The sequence below is a fragment of the Crassostrea angulata genome, chromosome 5, assembly GCF_025612915.1.
Source record: "Crassostrea angulata isolate pt1a10 chromosome 5, ASM2561291v2, whole genome shotgun sequence".
Classification (NCBI taxonomy): Eukaryota; Metazoa; Mollusca; class Bivalvia; order Ostreida; family Ostreidae; genus Magallana; species Magallana angulata.
The window spans coordinates 2,424,885-2,444,615 of NC_069115.1; the positions used below are offsets into that span (position 1 = coordinate 2,424,885).

Below are 19,731 nucleotides of genomic sequence, written 5' to 3' on the forward strand. Positions count from 1 at the left end.
ATGGTTCATTTCGTTTGAATTTTGGCAGGCAATTAGATTTAGGTGTGAGAAACAGTCCCATGAATTTTCGCCAAGTTCTACAGAGTTTTATTAAATCTGGAATTTTTATTCGGAGGCGTAGTCTAAAACGCGGTCTGGAGTCAAATGGCAGGCAGTGTTTCACCTTTTCAAAAAATTCTGACAAACGGTTGTAACACTTTTTTCGGTTTTATTTTAAAAAGGAATATTAAATTTCAAGTTCAAATATCGAGGGTCAAGTCCTTGTATAAAAGGAGGGGGTGGGGGCTAATTGTACATGTAACTTAATCTCATATATATGTTGCATACACTTATTACTTATTAGTTCTAAGGGGTCAAGGTCAGGTCAAAGGTCAAGGTCAAACCTAAAAATAAAAGGGGTGGGTGGGTGTGTGTGTTTGAAAAAGCTAATTGTACATATAGATGCATCTGATATGTATCTGTTAAATGTACCTGAAACATATCAGTACTTAAAGGTCAATTTCAACAGCCAAGGTCAGGTCAAAGGTCAAGGTCAAACCTTAAAATAAAAGGGGTGTGTTTGTGTTTGAAAGAGCTGATTGTACATATAAATCAATTTGGTATACATATATGATGCAGATGCTTATAACACACCAGTACTATGAGGTCAAATGCCAAGGTCAAAGGTCAAGGTCAAAAGTCAAGGTCACACATAAAAAAAGGGGTATTTTGTATTTGATAGTGAAATCAATGAAATTCAAAGGGGAATTACTGCCAGAAGGGGACGTTGGACCCTAATGGGATCAATAGATTGAAGAAACTTCTAAGTTTACTATAGACATTGGTAAAGTCTCAAGTCTCTGCCTCTTATGGTTTCAGAGGAGTAGCGATAACAAGCATTTCATACAAAAGTAGCAATAACTCACAAACTATTTCAAGGTGGGAGCTGAAGGGCTACATTTTGAAATATCTTAAGACGTCCTACTACATCATTGATCAAATTTCTCTATATCACCTTAAACAAAAGAGATACGAAAACTCACGAATACACAGATTTTTAAATGACCTTGACCTTTGACCTTTATGTCATTTTGATCGGCCAAAGAAGACGCTTCCATCCCAGGTGGTCTGAAGTCTCTGTTACAAACAATTAAAAAAAGTTGGAAGAAATTTTATGGAAATGTAAATACTTTCAGGGGCAATAATTAATAAAAGGGGTTCTCGGACCCTTTCGGTATGAATAGATTGAAGGAGCGTCTAAGTGAACTACAGAAGTTGGTAAAAGTTTCAAGTCTCTATCTCTTATGGTGTCAGAGGAGTAGTGATAACAATCACTTCGTACACAAAGGGCAATTACTTTGTTAGTTCTGGGAGTTATCAAGCAAACGGTCATTTGGTGCCATAACTTTAAATAATCAATTACAAAAAGAAAAAAAATTGATTCAATATGTCTAATGACAAAAAAGCTGTCCCTTGGAAAATAAAGAAGAAAAATAATAAGAAAAAAAAACATAAAGAAAACAAAAGGTCTTTCACCTGAAAGGTGGAAAGACTTAATAAAAACAGAAGAAATACATTAGGTCCTTCACCTGAAAGGTGGAAAGGCCTAGAAACAGAAGACATACAAAAGGTCTTTCACCTGAAAGGAGGAAAGACCTAAAAACATAAGAAATACAAAAGGTAGTTCACCTTAAAGGTGGACAGACCTAAAAAACATAAAACAAACAAAAAGTCTTTCACTTGAAAGGTGGACAGACCTAAAAAGAAAGTCGACAAAAAGAATAAGTCTACCCTTTGAAAGGGAAGACATAATTAGCAGGTACAGATAATCACACTGATCGAAATGATCACCTATATTTTGACTGTTTTTCCTGGTGTAATGATGCATATAATAACATAGTTTCCATGAAATGTCTGTTGATTTTATTAAGTAGGATGTAGATTAGCTAATATCTAAATCATGTAAATCCCAATCAATGATAGTCATTGTTTTATTCCAGATAAATCATAAGAGAGAGAGAGAGAGAGAGAGAGAGAGAGAGAGATAGTTGATTTTTCTTTGGAAGGTGGGGTTAGTCCGGTTCTTGAAACTTTTAACTTTTCACAGTGTGCATTATCCAGTTCAGTAATTCATGTACATTATTGTATAGAATTGTCTTCATAAATGTGCATATAAAGCAATGATACAGTTCATAAATGATTTAATGCATGTATACAAAAGCCGGTAACGGGTAACGTAAATACACAAATGCATGATTTTAAAACAATGTTTCGGGTTGAAAATTAAAACAAAATAAATATCATACATTTATTTAAATTTTATTTGAAAAATGACAAATATAACAGAGCAATTAGGTTTTAATTCGTATCACCGTATCAAATGATGTTTCGCATTTAAAACTTTTCCTTTCCATGTTTGAAATTCTCTGAAATTCTGCTTTCTTTACTTGACAAACTGGGGAAAAAGTATTAAGGGGTGTTAAAACAACATATTGCTTTATTGTTTAGCAGTACCGAGCATTCAGATCTTAGAACGTGTGTGTGTATATATACAAATACACGTGTGTTTGTCCCCTCATTGTTCCCAATCTCGCTACCGTGCACTGCAAATTATCAAGGAGGGTTGTGTACAGTAGCCAATATTGATCACTAACTGGCCGTTCAGATCTTAGCAAGTGTGTGTATATATACATGTACACGTGTGTCTGTCACCTCATTGTTCTAAATATCGCTACCCTGCACTGCAAATTGTCAAGAAGGACTGTTATATAACCACTGATCAAGTGAAAAAAATGTCAACATCCTCTCCTTGAAAACTTTAACTTCAATTAACCAGTCTTTAAACATGTATTTTTAGGTTCCTTGATCATTTGGTCTGGTGTAAAATAAAACAATTATGGATAAAAGATTAAATTAACTGCTCTAAGTAAATCTAAATAATTATTTATTATAAGTTGTGAAAATTAATAAGGATTGCATGTTAACTAATGGAGAAATCAATTTCCGGGTAAACTATTCGTAACTTTAAATTCAAAATCAATACAAACTTTCTCTCTCTCTCTCTCTTTCTCTCTTTCTCTCTCTCGTGTATGTTTAATCCCCCCAGGGCCGCGGAATAATAAATAATTGGTCATGAAATAAGGATTGCAAGTTAACTTATAAGGACATAAATTTCCGGATAAACTTTTAGTAAATTTAATGCAAAATCAATGCTCTCTCTCTCTATTTCTCTCTCTCTTTCTCTCTCTCTCTCTCCTGTCCGACAAACTGTACTATTGTTGGTATAAAGTTAAACCGATTTTATCATGTCACCATACACCTTATAATAGTTGATCTTTTTTTGAGTGCGGTAGGTCTAACTACTTGTTAGCCTTAAGTTGTATCCCGCATCAAATTTTATATACAAATGCTTTTGTAACATGTGATTAGCTGCATATGGTAAAACATATTGAATTAAAACATTAAGATGTTTTACGTTTACAAATTGAACATAAAAAACGTGGCATTCCAAGTCATTCGCAAACATCAAACTCCAATTCCAATTCCACCCCTTCCTATTTTTACAACACAAGTTTATGTGTAACAAATAAAGGCCCATATTACACTTTTTTTTTTAATTGATAAAAATTTTTCTAATCATAATTTTTGGTTAACATTGAACAAATTAAATATGACAGACCCAGATAAGATTTCAAAATTAATATCAGTCTATAAAAACTTAATACTGCACCTAGGTAGCTTAATTAATTAATGGTGAAAAATGACATAAAAGTAAAAAAGGATCAGGTAAAATTTCATTCAGTAGGAGTAAAAACAATGCAGTCAGTACTTATCAGTACTTGTCAGTAAAAAAGTGTAAGTACTTCTCTAGATTTATCAGTACTATCTAAGTTTGTCAGTACTTTTCGAGGTTTCTCAGTATCGTCAGTAAAAACTTCAGTACTTTTCTAAGTTTATCAGTAATGTCAGTACATTGTCAGTAAATGTCCAAGTGTATCAGTAAAAAATGGGAATGTCAGTACTTCCTTGACTTAGTAGTGAATATGACACACAAAACTTACATGATTATTTTAACATAGATGTATTTATTTTTAAAAAGGAAACATTGAAAAATTAGTTCAAGTAAATGTTGTTTATCTTTGAGACTTTGAAATAACTTGATAAGTGAGACGGATATTTTGTTATCCTTCACTTAGTAGTATCTTCATCTCCATTTGCTATAAACTGAAAAAATTGTTGTATCCACGTTCTTTATACCTAAGAATGTTACATTTATCCTTATGATATATGTCTAGAACACAATAAACTTAATATAAACATAACCATTTTTATGTCAGTGTTTGAACCCATTGCAGTTTACCAAGTCCAAATAATTCTATGAATATTAGTGAAGATAGCGTCAAATTCTTTATCCCACATCCCTTAACAAATTTATAAGAAGAGATTTGAAGTCAATAGCATTCACAATTCAAATAATGATAACATTTATCAGAAACAATTTCATCATCAGTACTGAAGCGTATCGGGGACTTAACTTGTTGTACAACTCTTACATTGTTATACTTTGTATTGTCTAATCAACATATAAACTATTATGTCGCTCTATTTATGCAAATATTTGGCATTGTATTGAAGGTTATTAGTTAACATAACCTTAATCGCCTTTTTGTAATTGATCAGTTTTCTTGCTACATTGTATCTGCTATATCGACTTCACAAAATCCGTATAAAAACAATCTAAAAATGGCTTTAGTCATATCGAAAATGAAATGTTGACATAGAACGATGAAAATATATACATTATAGGTATATCGACATAAAAATGTTTTCATTTCTTAGAAACATATTGTGAAGATGTTGTTATCGAAAGACGATAACGAAAGGGGCGGGAGTTCTGATGGTACGTCACCGTACTCTACTCTGAATCTAGCTCTAGGAAACAAAGGTAAACTGACGTTTTTGCTATCATTGTAATTCGGACGTAATGTATGCTCAATTGACTATAATTTTGTTGCTCCCATCATCCATGAATTTAAATTCACAACGAATTATGAATAATAGTATTGAGCAGTCCTACCGCAAGATTTAAGATTATAATTAAAACTAGACTCTACCTGCAAAAGCAAAAAACAAGGTCTTCTGTTTTGATATACTTGTGTCAATTTAACTGTTAGACTTTATTTTTTCATAGAAAAAAAGTTGGATATGATAATTATTGTGAATGATATATCCAGACGTTACTTACATGTAAAACAACGAGAATGAAATGTGACGACCGGAAGTAACGCCGAACAAAACAAATATGTTAACCATTTGTACAATCATAAGTCAATCTTTCCTCAAAGCTTGGTTGTTCACGTCTCTGCCAAATATAAGATCGCTTTGAAACAACATTTTTTTGTCTCGGGACCGGAAAACGACAAACAGAAGTGATTAATAAAAAATAGCTGGTATTTCTCGTACATTTGCTTATCGCACATCACTGTTGATCGGGCCAGATGGAACACCCACGAAAGTAAGTTAACTTTTTAAAAACATGATTTGTTTGAACCCTTCCAGGAAGAACCAGAAGTGACAGTTGACAAAATTAAAGCCGTAAAACAAATCCCCAATCAAATTTCTCTCAATTAGGAAAGCTTCGTGGCTAAATCACTTACAGTGATAAAAATCTCACGGACATAAAATTTGTAAAAAGGAAAGCTACATAGAGATATTTCAGATATCTCACCGGAAGTAAAATTTATTTGCTAAATTAACATTATGTAGATGACATACGTAAAATTGTATACTGATATTTTCATCTTAGGTAAAATGAATAAAATTTGAAAAAAACACATTTTTGAAGTGCTTCCGGTGACGACCGGAAGTTACGCCGATCAAAACAAAATAATGTTAACACATGAACATACATAGGTCTATCATCCCACAAAGTTTCATTGTTCAAGTCGTCACTGTTTTTGAGATCACTAGGAATCAAGATTTTTTGTCTCGGGACAGGAAACGGATAAACGGAAGTGTTCGATAAAGATGAAAGTAAGTATTTCTTAACCATTACACAACAGGACTATAATGGCTATCATTTTATCTAACATTGTCAAACAAAAACAGTTAAACTCTTAAACAACTTGATTTGTTTGAGCCCTTCCGGTGTGAACACATTTACAACTCCATGTATAAGTCTATCATCCCTCAAAGTTTGGAGGTTCAAGTATTCATTTTTTTTTTAGATCTCATTGTCCATAGCTTTTTGGCGCGGGACAGGAAACGGACGACCGGAAATGAATTTTGAAAAAATGAAATAAACGCCTAGAGATATTATCATTCTCTATCAGTCCTGAAAATTTCAAGAAAATCTATCTAGCCATCTCTGAGAAATCTTATGGACAAAAAAAGGCGAAAAAATGTTAATGATAACTAGACTCTTGTTGCTATAGCAACAAAATGGTTTTCCGTTCCTCATGTATTAATCTGTACAAAAGATCCATTTCTCTTGAAAACAGAAAATTGATATAACTTATACTGTAAAGGAATTCCCAAGAAATAAACAAAACACAAAGAAAAAACGTCATTTTTGGAGTACTTTCTGTGACAACCGGAAAATACGCTGGATCATACAGAACATAGTAAACATATCTTCATACATTGTTTTGTCGTTCCTCAAAGTTTGGATGTTCAAGTCTTTGTTAGTTATAATATCCCGTTGAGAAAAGGTTGTTTTTTTTTTCTCGGGACCAGAAACGAACGAAATGAAGTGGTTAGTACATTAACCTATGAGAGACGTTATTGTTCATCACATTGAGTAAAATGTTTAAAAAATTCTAAAGTTAAAAAAAACCTTCTATTGCTTAAACATTTTGAGTGAGAACAGGAAGTGACGTACGACCAAATCGAACCCGTTAAACACATGTTCATTCAAATGTCCATTATCCATATACGTTATGTGTCTTGATCTCTCACAGTTTCTGAGATCTTGTGGGTAGTTTGTTTTTTTTAAAGAAGGCTACTTGAGATATTTGGGATGAGTAGAACTTAAGTAGAACTTATTTGTTTGTTTTTTTTACCATGTGTAGATGACCTTTTGTATTTTTATAGCTAAAATGTTACTTCTATACTAAATAACCAATATATTTAAAAAAAAAAAAAATTTGATGTTCATCCTGTGACGACCGGAGGTTACGCCAGTTAAAACAAAATAGTGTTAACACATGTCCATACATAAAGAAATTAAATACGTAAAAACAAAAATTGTTGAAGTCCTTCTGGTGACGACCGGATGTTACGCCTAACAAAAAATCTTTTAAACACATCTACAAATATAAGTCTATCATCCTTCAAAGTTTGAATGTTCAAATTTTCATCTCTGGTAAATCTTGTTTACTAAAACTAGGGGAAAAAATAATAATTACACTCTTGTTGCTATGACATCCGTTCTTCATGTATTCAAATGTACAAAAAATATATTTCCTTTGTAAACATAAAATAAATATTATATATATCTAGTTGAAAAATGGTTTATGTCTCGGGACCGGAAAGGAACAAACGGAAGTGATCGATTTAAGAAATTAAAAGTAGATATTTTAATACATTTACCTACTGTTCATTACGTTGAATAAAATGTTTAAAAAAAACTTCTATCGCTTAAACACTTCGAGTGGGAACCGGAAGTGACGTGCGACCATATGAAACCCGTTAAACACATGCCCAATCAAATGTCCATTATCCATATATGTTTTTTGTCTTGATCTCTCATAGTTTCTGAGATGTTGTGGGTACTTTGTTTTTAAAAAAGAAGGCAATCTGAATAATTTGAGACGTCTCACCGGAAGTAGAACTTTTTGGGTGTTTTTTTTTCAATGTGTAGATAACCTTTTGTGATTCTATAGCTTAAATGTTACTTCCATGCTAAATAACCAAATTATTATCAAAAATCAAAATAAGGTGCACTTCCTGTGAGACCGGAAGTTACGCCGGATAAAACAAAATAGTGTTAACACATATACATACATAGGTCTATCATTCCACAAAGTTTGGTTAATCAAGTCGTGACCGTTTTTTGAGATCTCGCCAAACTAAGGTTTTTTGTCTCTTGACAGGAAACGGACAAACGGAAGTGCTCAATGTAAATTGTATTAAATATTTCTTGTATACTTGCCTTTTGTAAATTATTGTTCATCGGGTACACTACAAATATCAAAGGAATAAATTCAAACTTATAAACAGATCGATTTGTTCTAACTCTTCCTGTGTGGATCAGAAGTGACGGAGGACAAAATGAAACCAGTTTAGCACATCTTCAATCAAATGTCTATCATCCCTGAAAGTTTCCTGCTTATATCGCTTATAGTCTTTGAGATCTCTTGGAAACAAAATGTGTTTTTTATAAAAGCTAAAGGCTTCCCGATGGATTTTACAGCGATATGTAGAATGTCACTTGTCTGTACTTCATACGATATGACGTCATAATTGACTTTGACGTCACGATCTGTATTCCTGTCAATAGTTTTCAGGGAATGTATCTTAACGTTAAAAGTGAATTATATCAAACCAGTATAATACCGCATGTTTCCTTTACATAGATGCTGCCGTTAATGCTAGACGTACAAAATTCATTTATATTAAAAACCAGTATCAAATAATCGGCAGTTTTAAAGCTTCGTTTTAAGTAAAAGACTATTCATAAACTTGTGGCTTAGAGACTCTCCCTGCTTCGTGTAAACAACCAAATGAATAAATTTTAATGCATGTAAAACCAGATTGGCGCAGGTGAAAGATCAACACAATTTTAGAATATTTTACGAAAAATTGGTAGAGAATATAAGTACCAATGTAAATCGTGCTTGGGAAACCTAGGGATTTACCCCATGTTTTTGTAAATCGCTTTTGATTAGTAGAAATGTGCATTATTTTGATAATTTTGTGGAATGGTTCAACAATATCTTCCATAAACGAAATATATATTTCTTTCCCAAGCAAGAACTTCAAAGTATGTGACTAAACCAAGGATTTCTCTAAAAAATATGTAAGATTTAATGTCATTAATCACCTGCGCCGATGCGATTAAAATGGATAATTTGCAATATTAGGATTCGCCCGTCACGTGATTACAAAGTACATATGACGTCACAAAAATGCATCAAATATAATGTTTAACATCGGTGTCAATAAATTTAACATAGATTTAAAGAAATACTCCCGGTATTTTTGCGATGATTCAAATAATATCGTTTCCCAGTCGTATTTTAGCTTCGGGACGCCTTAACATTGCTGCGTACCTTAGATAATTGAGATTTTTTGTTGATATAACATGGCATAGATAACCGGTGTATATATATTATCATTTTCAATCATCCCTTAAAATTTCAAGAACATCTATGAAGACATCTCTGAGAAATTTTGCCGACAAAAAGAAATAATAAGAAAGAAAGAAAGAAAAAACATTTCAATCACTATAAGGTCTTCCGTTGTAACGGAATACCTTAAAAACATTACAATCACTATTAGGTCTTTCGTTGTAACGGAAGACCTTAAAAATCACGTTGATAGAACTGTTTCCTATCAACAATGTTTTTTTTTTTACCATCTGTCTTCTAATTGATATTACACGAGCTTGAAGCAATATAATTGGATGATAAACCACCCTTTGAACTACAATGTAATTTAGCTACGATATCAAATGCTATTACGCATAAAGAAATTGCATAAGCATTACATTTTCTTAAAAGCATGATTTGAAGCGAGTCTTTTTTATGCACATGGTAAAAAGGACTCGCGACAATTCATGAAAATGAGAAAAAGCAACGCTCATGCGATTAGTTCATGCATAATGTAATTTTACAGCAAATACAATTATTATTTTTATTTTTTTTCCTGATGCGTTGGTAAATAATTTTTTTGTGGGTGCGGGAGGATATATAATACGTGTAAGTAAAGGGGTCATGTACTTTAAATGTTATACCATAGGTCTGGAAACCAATATCACTTGTTAATGAAGAGGAACCCAAACATTGAACATCATAACGATCTGCTTAAATATAGATCATGTAGCAGCCCTCTAATTACTGTATCAAATACTAATCTGAATTTATATAAGGCAATTACTGTTCTTTCTTTCTTATTTATATCAAACTGTCAAATGCAGTCTACATGTGCAGTCTACAGTCAAGGTGAGGTGACGTAAACGTACCATCAGAACTTCTACGCCCGCGAAGTTCCTTCGATAACAATATGTTCCCAAGAAATAAAATCATATTGATATTGACATGACTATAAAGCCTTTAATTATTGTTATTTGTCCAAATTTTTGCATCAATTAAATCAACTCACATATAAGCATTTCAAACTTAATCAATTGTGATCTCGATAACCGAGACAGCAATACATTTGGTAAAATTCCGTAAGGTGATTTTAATGTTATAGATATCACAAAGCAATATTAAATCCAATACATTTCAATAACAAGGAAGACAGTTCATTAGTTGGACCACAACAAGTGTAGGCCCCGATAAGCTTCCGTACACCAATGATGTTATGGTTTCTTGACGTACCAAAATTTTTTTTGATGGATCGATAGAGAATATTTTTGAAATATGATTCCACAAAAAGGGATCAATATCGGCTTTCAATTATTTCATATGAATTTCTTTTGTTTTTGTATTTTTTCAGTGAAAAAGGTAAAGCTGTTTTGATGAGAAACATTGTATTTTTTAAGCTTAAAATTTGGTGTCAATTGATTTGTATTTATAATAATGAATTAAATCATGACAAAGATCGTTTGGTCAAGTGTTTAATTTTTTTTTATTAAAAGTATTTCTGAAAAATAAAATTAGGATTCTTTAGTTATATTTTTTTAATCTATGGATAAACTTTAAAGAACAACATATAGTCACATAATGTATTTACTAAACAATGATTTTTTTCTACAAAGAAATTGAAATGAAATGTGAAATTTTAGAAAAATTGCTACTTATCAAATTTGAACCGATCCCTATTCAAAAAACAAAACTAATCCCGTTCAGAATTTCATTTAAACTGAAATTTTACAACAGAAAACTGCAGTTTATTCTGAGTACTTGATATAAGATATAAAGCTTTTGAATGACAAAATCATTTTACAGCTAAACAACTTGAGAGTTTAACAAAATGTTGATTCATTCTTACTCTATGTGTTTTCGTTCGGGATCAGTTTAATTGCAACCTAGATCGGTTCGACTTTAATATTTTCCAAGTTTTCTTAAATTTCACAATTTTGGTTCAATTTCTTGCTAAAATACGTTTTATGTGAGTAACAGTTTATTTGCAGTTTTTATCTAAATATATAAAAAAAAATCTACAATTCTTGTTTTTAATTTAATGAATACATTTTTTAACAAAGATATTTCAAAGTTTATATGGCCATCTTTGATATGTATTTATAGATAATTGTATTGTTGATTAATTGATATCAAATATTTAGCTCTAATAAAAAACAATTTTAAAAATAAAAAACCCATAAAACGAATTATAAATTCAAAGCAGATATCTAAAAAGATAATTTTTGCTTGCAGCTAAAAGGATGTGCCTGATTTCTATCAAAAAATACAAAAAAACCCACAATTTTTTACCAAAATGAGGAATGTTTCACTTTTAATGGCTTCATAGTAAATAGTTATTAGACATTGATGAGAAATACGAGCATTTGCATTTTTTAATAACTTTGATGATAAAAAACAATATTTGAACATGAAAATACTGAAAGACTGCAGCAAGTTTTTGGCAAATATTTAATCACATGTATTTAAAAAAAGGCCCAATGGGCTATTAATTTCAAATAGAGCAACTAAATCACATATTGCAGCCTAGTACGAATGACGGATAATGCATTACACTACTGGCTCTAAAAACATCTGTCCGTATGAAAATCTCCTGTCTTCCCCTGTCACCACCTGTGTTTTCACTGTCATCCCCTGTACACCCTCTGTGTGCCACTGAACAGAGCCCCTGTATACACTGTCATCCCTTGTGCGCCCCTGTACACAACCCCTGTGTGTCACTGTACGCCCCTGTCATCCCCTGTAAGCCACTGTATACCCCTGTGTATGCTCCTGACATCCCATGTACGGCTTTTGACCGGGTTTTTTTCAATATCGTTTATTTAATTCAACTATTGAAATCACATGTGTTATATTTTCAGCTATGAGTCAATATTTGCACTCAACAGCGTCGAATCACAAGACACACTGTTATCGTAATTTTAGAAATCACATGTTTTAGTTGATCATTTGTTGATACTTCAAAAATCATGCTAATAACTTAAGATTTGAATTCACCGGGTGGTAGACCTCAGGTGAGGGCGGGAATTATTTTTTATATTAGGTGTGCATTCCCTCAGGGCATGTAGTCCTTTGGAGCTCGGGAACATCGGTACTCCCTAATATTTGAACAGATATAAAAATACAACATAGAGTGAATTATTCATTTTTTTAAATTGTCTATAGATATATGTACACTTTACTTATGAATATCTTAAGCCTATGAATCATATGATTCTTGGTAATAAACAACACACTAGAAACGAAGAACAAGCGCGGCACATGGTTTTTAATTTTGTATATATGTAAGCATATAGGAGCGCACTAAAACCAACAAATCAGTCAGATCAGTCATATAGAATTTATAATCAGCTATGTAACGATAAAGTACACCTTTCTCCTTTTTTTCTAACCAAGTTCTTGGTTATACCTTTATTAATTCCCCGTGAATAGCAAAATAAAGCTTCAATAGCTTATAAAAGTTTGTCTAAGAAATTATTTTAGTATGTTTGTTCAATACGTTTCTGACCGGCTTTATGGACTCTTGAATTGAATTAAACCTGATGTTTTAATCTCATAATCAATTTCAGTATTTTCAAAATCTAATTGTCATACCTCTTTTTACTGCAAAGTGGAAGATATCAAAGATAATTTAATTAATTGCCAGTGAACAGAAATCTGCAGCCAATGTCAGAAAATGAAAATGTCTATACATGTAGGAGGTTTCATAAATATTGAGATTTTTTTTAAAAAACCCTGATTAGTCATGAGAGAGAGAGAGAGAGAGAAAGAGAGAGAGAGAGAGAGAGAGAGAGAGAGAGAGAGAGAGAGAGAGAGAGAGAGAGAGAGAAAGAGAATTTGCATTGATTTTGAATTAAATCTATTAATTATATACTTTACCCGGGAATTAATTTTCCAATAAGTAAACATGCTATCCTAATTTGTATCACCTATTCTTTATCATTCCGCAGCCCTGTTTAGAACATACACAACATACATGTAAATGTAGAACTAGTTTTTTCTATACATGTAGCCCAAGGAATTTATACAGAGAGAGAGAGAGAGAGAGAGAGAGAGAGAGAGAGAGAGAGATTGCATTGATTTTTAATTAAAAGTAACATTGTACTAATAGTTTAACCGGGAATTAATTTCCTAATAAGTAAACATGCAACCCTTATTAACTTTCATAACCAACTTATATAATTATTTAGATTAAATTAGTGCTGTCAAATTTATTTTTAATTCATCAATGTTTTATACTACACCTGATCAATTGATCAAAAAACTTGAAGACACATAATTAACAACTAGCTGATTGAAGCTACAGTTTTCAAAGGAGAGGATGTTGACATTATTTCACGGTTTATTCCCACGTAGCTATAATTCTGACTTTCTTATTCCCACCTAGCTAAAATTGTGATTTTCACACCTGAGTGAGCACTGAGTATAGTCTGTTTTAGGTGTGAACTACCTGTATAAAACTCACTTGTGATATACTTTTAGAAATTCTTGATAATATGGATTTATAGTGTTATAAAAATGTTAAGAACTATCAATTATTGAAAGGTTTCATATCTATAAATTAAATAAATAAAATAAAATAAAAAATAAATAAATTAAAAAGGAAGATGACCATATATTATGTATTCTGATGTTATCATATTTTAATTTTATTTCTATTGTCATTCTTTTGAGCTACATGGATAAATATGATTCTGACTCTTCAAAACCGTCAGAGTTGTAAATATAACCATCCCTAGATAAACGCCTAGATAAAAAGGTGGAACTTTATCCGCACATATTTTCATTAACCTATTGCTTCATCGCCGATTTATACTTTTTAATGATTGTTTCTTTGCTTGTTTGTTTGTTTGATGTTTTTTTTTTTTTTGGGGGGGGGGTTGCTTATAACAACCTGTATATGTGTCTTTGAAATCAACAGATCCGGTTTTTTCATAATAGGGGGAATCAACTTTCTACATTGCTACGTGCATTGTTTTAAAATCCATTGTAAAGAAGAAAATGTTTGTGATGCAAGTTAATAACGGGGACTTCACACAGTAATAATGTGGAAAAAAAATTAAGCACGCATGCAAAATATTACATTATCTAGCATTTCAGTAACTTTATTCTATCAATCTGAAATCATCTATCCACATAACCCTTTCATGTGATTAAAAAAATCAAATTTATAAAATGTTCTTATAAAAGTTAGTACAAACTTTCCAGATAAAATTCTACACTGCTTTATATGCAACGTTGCAACAACAAAAAAAATTACATCAAATTCATTTACTTTGATTTTTTCATTTCATCTGCAACTTCTTTCGGGAAAATTAGCATAGGAAGTGCAACACCCTCTTTGACCAAAATCGTGACCATGCCCTTTAAATGCAACTATGTCTGTTTACCTTCTCATCACTCAAAAAAATGAATATTGAGTAATTTTAAATAAAATAAAATTAATTCCAAGAAGAATCATAAAACAAACCCTTTTTAATTATTAAAATTCACATCTATTAAATGTATTTAATTAAATTTTTTTTATTTTAAAACATAATCTTGAAAATTTGTCTGTTATTTTTTCATTTAATTAAAAATGTTCCTAAGGTCAATAATTGAACAGACTATAGTTCACCTGCAACTAATTTCCTTTGATCTTTGACACCCTTACCTGTGCAACGTTCCCATTTAGCTAAAATCAGTCACCCATAGACAATTCAGAATTTTAGCTAAGTGGGAAGACACCTATTTCACTCGGTCAGTGATTATATAATAGCTACTGTACACAACCCTTCTTGACAATTTGCAGTTCACGGTAGCGAGATAAGGAAAAAGAGATGATAGACAGTCATGTGTACACGTATCTATACACACACTTCCTCAGATCTGAATGGTCGGTCAGTGATTATATAAAAGCCATATACTGTATACATCCCTTCTTGACAATTTGCAGTGCACGGTAGCGAAATTAAAAACAATGAGGTGACAGACCCACGTGTACACGTATATTAACACACACTTTCTCAGGTCTGGATGCTCGGTAATGCTACACAATAATGCAATATGTTGTTTAAACATCCCTTATGACCTTTTTCCCGGTCTGTCAAATAAAGAAACACGAATTTTTCAGTTCATGAAATGATAAAGAGCTTTAAATTCAGAAAATAATTGGCACAGTGATATGAATTAAAACTGTATATTGCTCTATTATATATTTCATTTTTCAAATGAAATAAAATTTAAATAAATGCCTGATATTTTTCTGATCCGAAACCCGGACCATTGTATAAGTTAATGCATGTGTGTATAATTAAATGGTACCCCGTTAACGGCATTTGCATACAGTCATGCATTAAATCATTCATTAACGGTATCATTGCTCTACAGTGTATATGCATGAGGACAATTCTATACATAATGCATATAAATAACTTAACTGGAAAATGCACACTAGCTGATTGAAGTTAAAAGTGTCAATGGACCGGTCTAATTCCCATTTCCGAAAAAAATCAATGTTTAATTCTATGCATCAATACACTGGTCAAAACAGTCAAAATATAGGTGATCATTTCATCATTTCGATCGGTGTTTGGTTATCTGCACGTGCTGATCATGTTGTGTTATTATGCGTTTTATCTCAGTCAGGTTACATGGCACAGAACATTGCAGATTTCACGCACTCCTCCACTTATTTTTCTTTCTTTTTTTTCTTTTTCTTTTTACAAATTACAGAACACGGTCATTTGTTTTAATGCATGTAATCAAAAAGCGGTTTATCGGTAAACAAGTATATCTTGATTTGTGTCAATGTTGAGTCAAAATTATTCACTTTTCTAATAATATTGCCCTCTATGAAATGCAAAGAAAAACAAGCACCGTCTAAAACATGAATTCTAAACAAGTTGCTGTCCTTTAAAAAAAGACCACAAAACGTGGACCATTTGCATGTGTTTCCACGAAAACGTGAAAGCCTTGCGATTATCAGAGATTCCATCGACTCTAGACTTATCCTTTTAACCACTAAATTTGTATGTTGTATTACGTTTACATGTTTTTCATAATACCGATAGTTCATATCACATGCCAATCATTTCTTTAAAAGAAATACTTTGTTTCTGTACTGTTTACCGACAACTTTACAATTACAGCGCCTTTGAACTTATGTGTGCATTTGGCACGGAATCCCGATCCTAATTCAGATAAACGTGTGCTAGCCTGGTTCCATGAGCTACCCATTACGCACAGGAACCAGGCTAGCCCATGTGCAGGCTGAAATTTCCCCATAGGATCCGGTTTAACCTCGCTTATATATTTTCTGCGTGGACCTCAGGGTCTACGCAATTAAAAAAAATTAAAATCCGAATTAATTAAAAGCTATTTATTTACTTAGCGAGCAGTTAAAGACCGTACAGGGGATGTCAGGGGCATACACAGGGGTATACAGTGGCTTACAGGGGATGACAGGGGCGTACAGTGACACACATGGGTTGTGTACAGGGGCGCACAGGGAATGACAGGGTATACAGGGGCTCTGTACAGTGGCACACAGGGGATGTACAGGAGATGACAGTGAAAACACAGTGGGTGACAGGGCAAGACAGGGGATTTTCATACGGATAGGGGTTTTTAGACCCAGTAGTGTTAGAAATTGTCAATTTACATGTGTATCGTGGTTTACCTCATATACATCAGGTAGCACACATGTACAGTTCTGTGACATCTAAAAATATCTTTTTAAATGCAATAACAAAAAGCAAACAAACCGCAGGTTTATTTTAACTGTTTTGCTTCAATTCATTTCGTTTTTTTAAATACAAACTGTTAAATGGCTATAAGATACTTAATAAAAGTAAAGTTACTAATTGTTTAATAACTGAAGTTTTACTCATATGAACGCTACTGCAAAGCATATACATTATAAACGACAAATTTATTTTTACAATTTATATCAAAACATACCGACACATATTCTTCAATATGTCTTTTAGTATTACATTTCATATCTTTATTCAGGTAACACGTATGTATTGGAGTTTATTTTAAGACAGCAAAATAAAACATAATTTATCTCACCATTAGGATTGCAGTTGATGGACACAACCCTCCCGTTATAACAGTTATGGCTTCCCCACGCTGTGTGCTGACATTTATCGATACTTATCTCAGATCCCTCACAGTTAACACCGGACAGCCAAATGGGACCTGATCCTGGACCATAAACAGCTTTTGCGTACACTTCTGATGTATTCCTAAATGTTCGATATACTTAATAATATTCTTAGTATTCATGTTTTTGAAGTCAATTTGCGCTTGGAAAAGAAATCAACTTATATGTAGTAAAATTAAGAAAAGAAAAAAGAACGACAGATTAAGGCTCATATATTTTATAATAAATTAATGTGTTTTGATATCAGATTTCTACCAAACAAAATTACCAAGGGAACCCTAATGATCGACACACAACAGCGGCCAGTTTGTCAGTCACTGACTCATCACACACTGTTCCCCATTTCCCGAGTTTGTACACTTCTAAACGACCTTCATATTCAGTCTCTCCTTCAACAAGTCGAATAAAAGTTTCTGAAAATGCAAGGACATTTCTAGATTATCCGGAAAATTCTATCTATTTTTTTTCTTTTCTGTTTCATAGGTGGTGTGAAGAGATGTATGTTAAAAACAATGTGTGACGTTTGAAATTATTCTATAAATTTCGAGTATGAAGCATTTTGCAGGTGTTTAGGTTTTTGCCTTTTGTTTTTACACTTATCTGACTCGAACTGGTAACATTTAATTAAGATGTTTGAAATAACGTTTTCAGTGAAATAGAATAAAATATATGATAATAAAAATCTAAAGATTCGAATTCATATTGAAACAGCATTTTTTTTTACACAAATGTTCGTAGAGGATTGCCTCTGCAAAAAATTAAGCTTGGCGTGTGTTAATATAAACCACTAAACTTTCTTTAATATTGTATTTGAACTAGCCCATTTGTAATTATAACAACCTCATTAAAGACGCATTTATTTTGTCCTACGTTAAATTAAAAATTATGTGGGGTAACATTAGTCGTCTCTGCAGATATCGTCATTTACAACAAGAAGGGCCTTTTCTAAAACCGTTTTAGTACTGAATAATGCAATCGGCCATCCTTATGAGAACTATCTGTGCCGTAGACAGCCAAAGAAAAAACAATCATGAGTTGATTAGATTTAACAAGGCAGAGTACAGAACGAGTACGCACGCTTTCGCGCAGCGTTTCATTTGTATTGTGACGTCATCTTTTTGCTTTGTTGACGCCATGGCGTGATAGTTTCAACTGCAGATATTTAGCGAAATTTGTTGAAAATAGCTCGTTTGATGCGTAAAATTAATATTATATTGTGGAATACACATAAATGTCTCGAAGTATAAGCTATATTTGGGCTCGGGTTGAAAACGTGAAGAGGGTGCAGCAAGCCTAGCCCTCTGTCACGTTTTCTTAACCCACCTAAAAATAGCTTAATTCATATATTTCAAAATAGTAACCATCTATTTTATATCAATGACCTTTAATGTGTGATGTTAACTATTTATTCATTATCAAAATATGTCTGAATGTTTTAATAAGATGATAAAGATCACCAGTTTCGTCTTCGTGAAAAACAAAAATAGCCATTATCTGACAAACTGGAAAATTGGGCATACCAAAAGAACTTTGATGAGAACCCTGGAACAAACCAGGAGGTAAAAGTTTTTTTTTTTTTTATTTGACCATTTTATGCCTTTTAGCAATAACTTTAATAAGTAGTCTAGAATAGAAAAAGAAATCCCTAGGGCAGACGTTTAAGAAAATTGTAAAAAAAAAAAATGTGCAAAATTGATACATTTCAAGCAAAATCCCATAGGGTCCTATGTTAAAAATTAACAAAGTTTGAGATGACCCCTTAAACAAACGGTGTGGTAAATGTCTTATTTTTTCTATCTTAAGGTAACTCCGTACCGATAAAATCATGGGTTCAAAGATAAAAACTTAACTTTTTTTTTACTTATTGGACTTGAATTTCATCAAAAAATAAATAAAATATATATGTATCCATACTATTTAAGATGTAAGGTAATAAAAACCAAAGGCTGAAATTATCATCTGAAAATCACACCTTTTTTTTTTGTTTAAAAACTAAATATAAGTGGATGGATACTTGTTTGTCTATTTAAATTGTATTGCTTACTTTGCCAGAAAACTAAAATTAATTAACAAAAAGAAAAAAATTGTTTACATTAGAAAAATTAATGCATTTAATTATATCACTTAGAGAAAAGTGGAAAAGAGTTATTTCCCTTTGTCATTATTGAATTATGTCGAATATAAGGATGAAAAACGCTTATTAAATATCTCCAAGTAAACAATGATTTGAGTTTTTGATGTGCACCTATCATAACATAGAAATTACAAATCTACTTGCAAGAATTTTAATGAATT

The 19,731-nt window shown here is 32.1% G+C and overlaps 1 pseudogene; it reads right to left on the reverse strand.

Annotated features, from left to right (window-relative positions):
• LOC128183616 (deleted in malignant brain tumors 1 protein-like) overlaps positions 1–19,731 on the reverse strand; it is a 492,435-nt pseudogene that overhangs the window by 435,220 nt on the left and 37,484 nt on the right.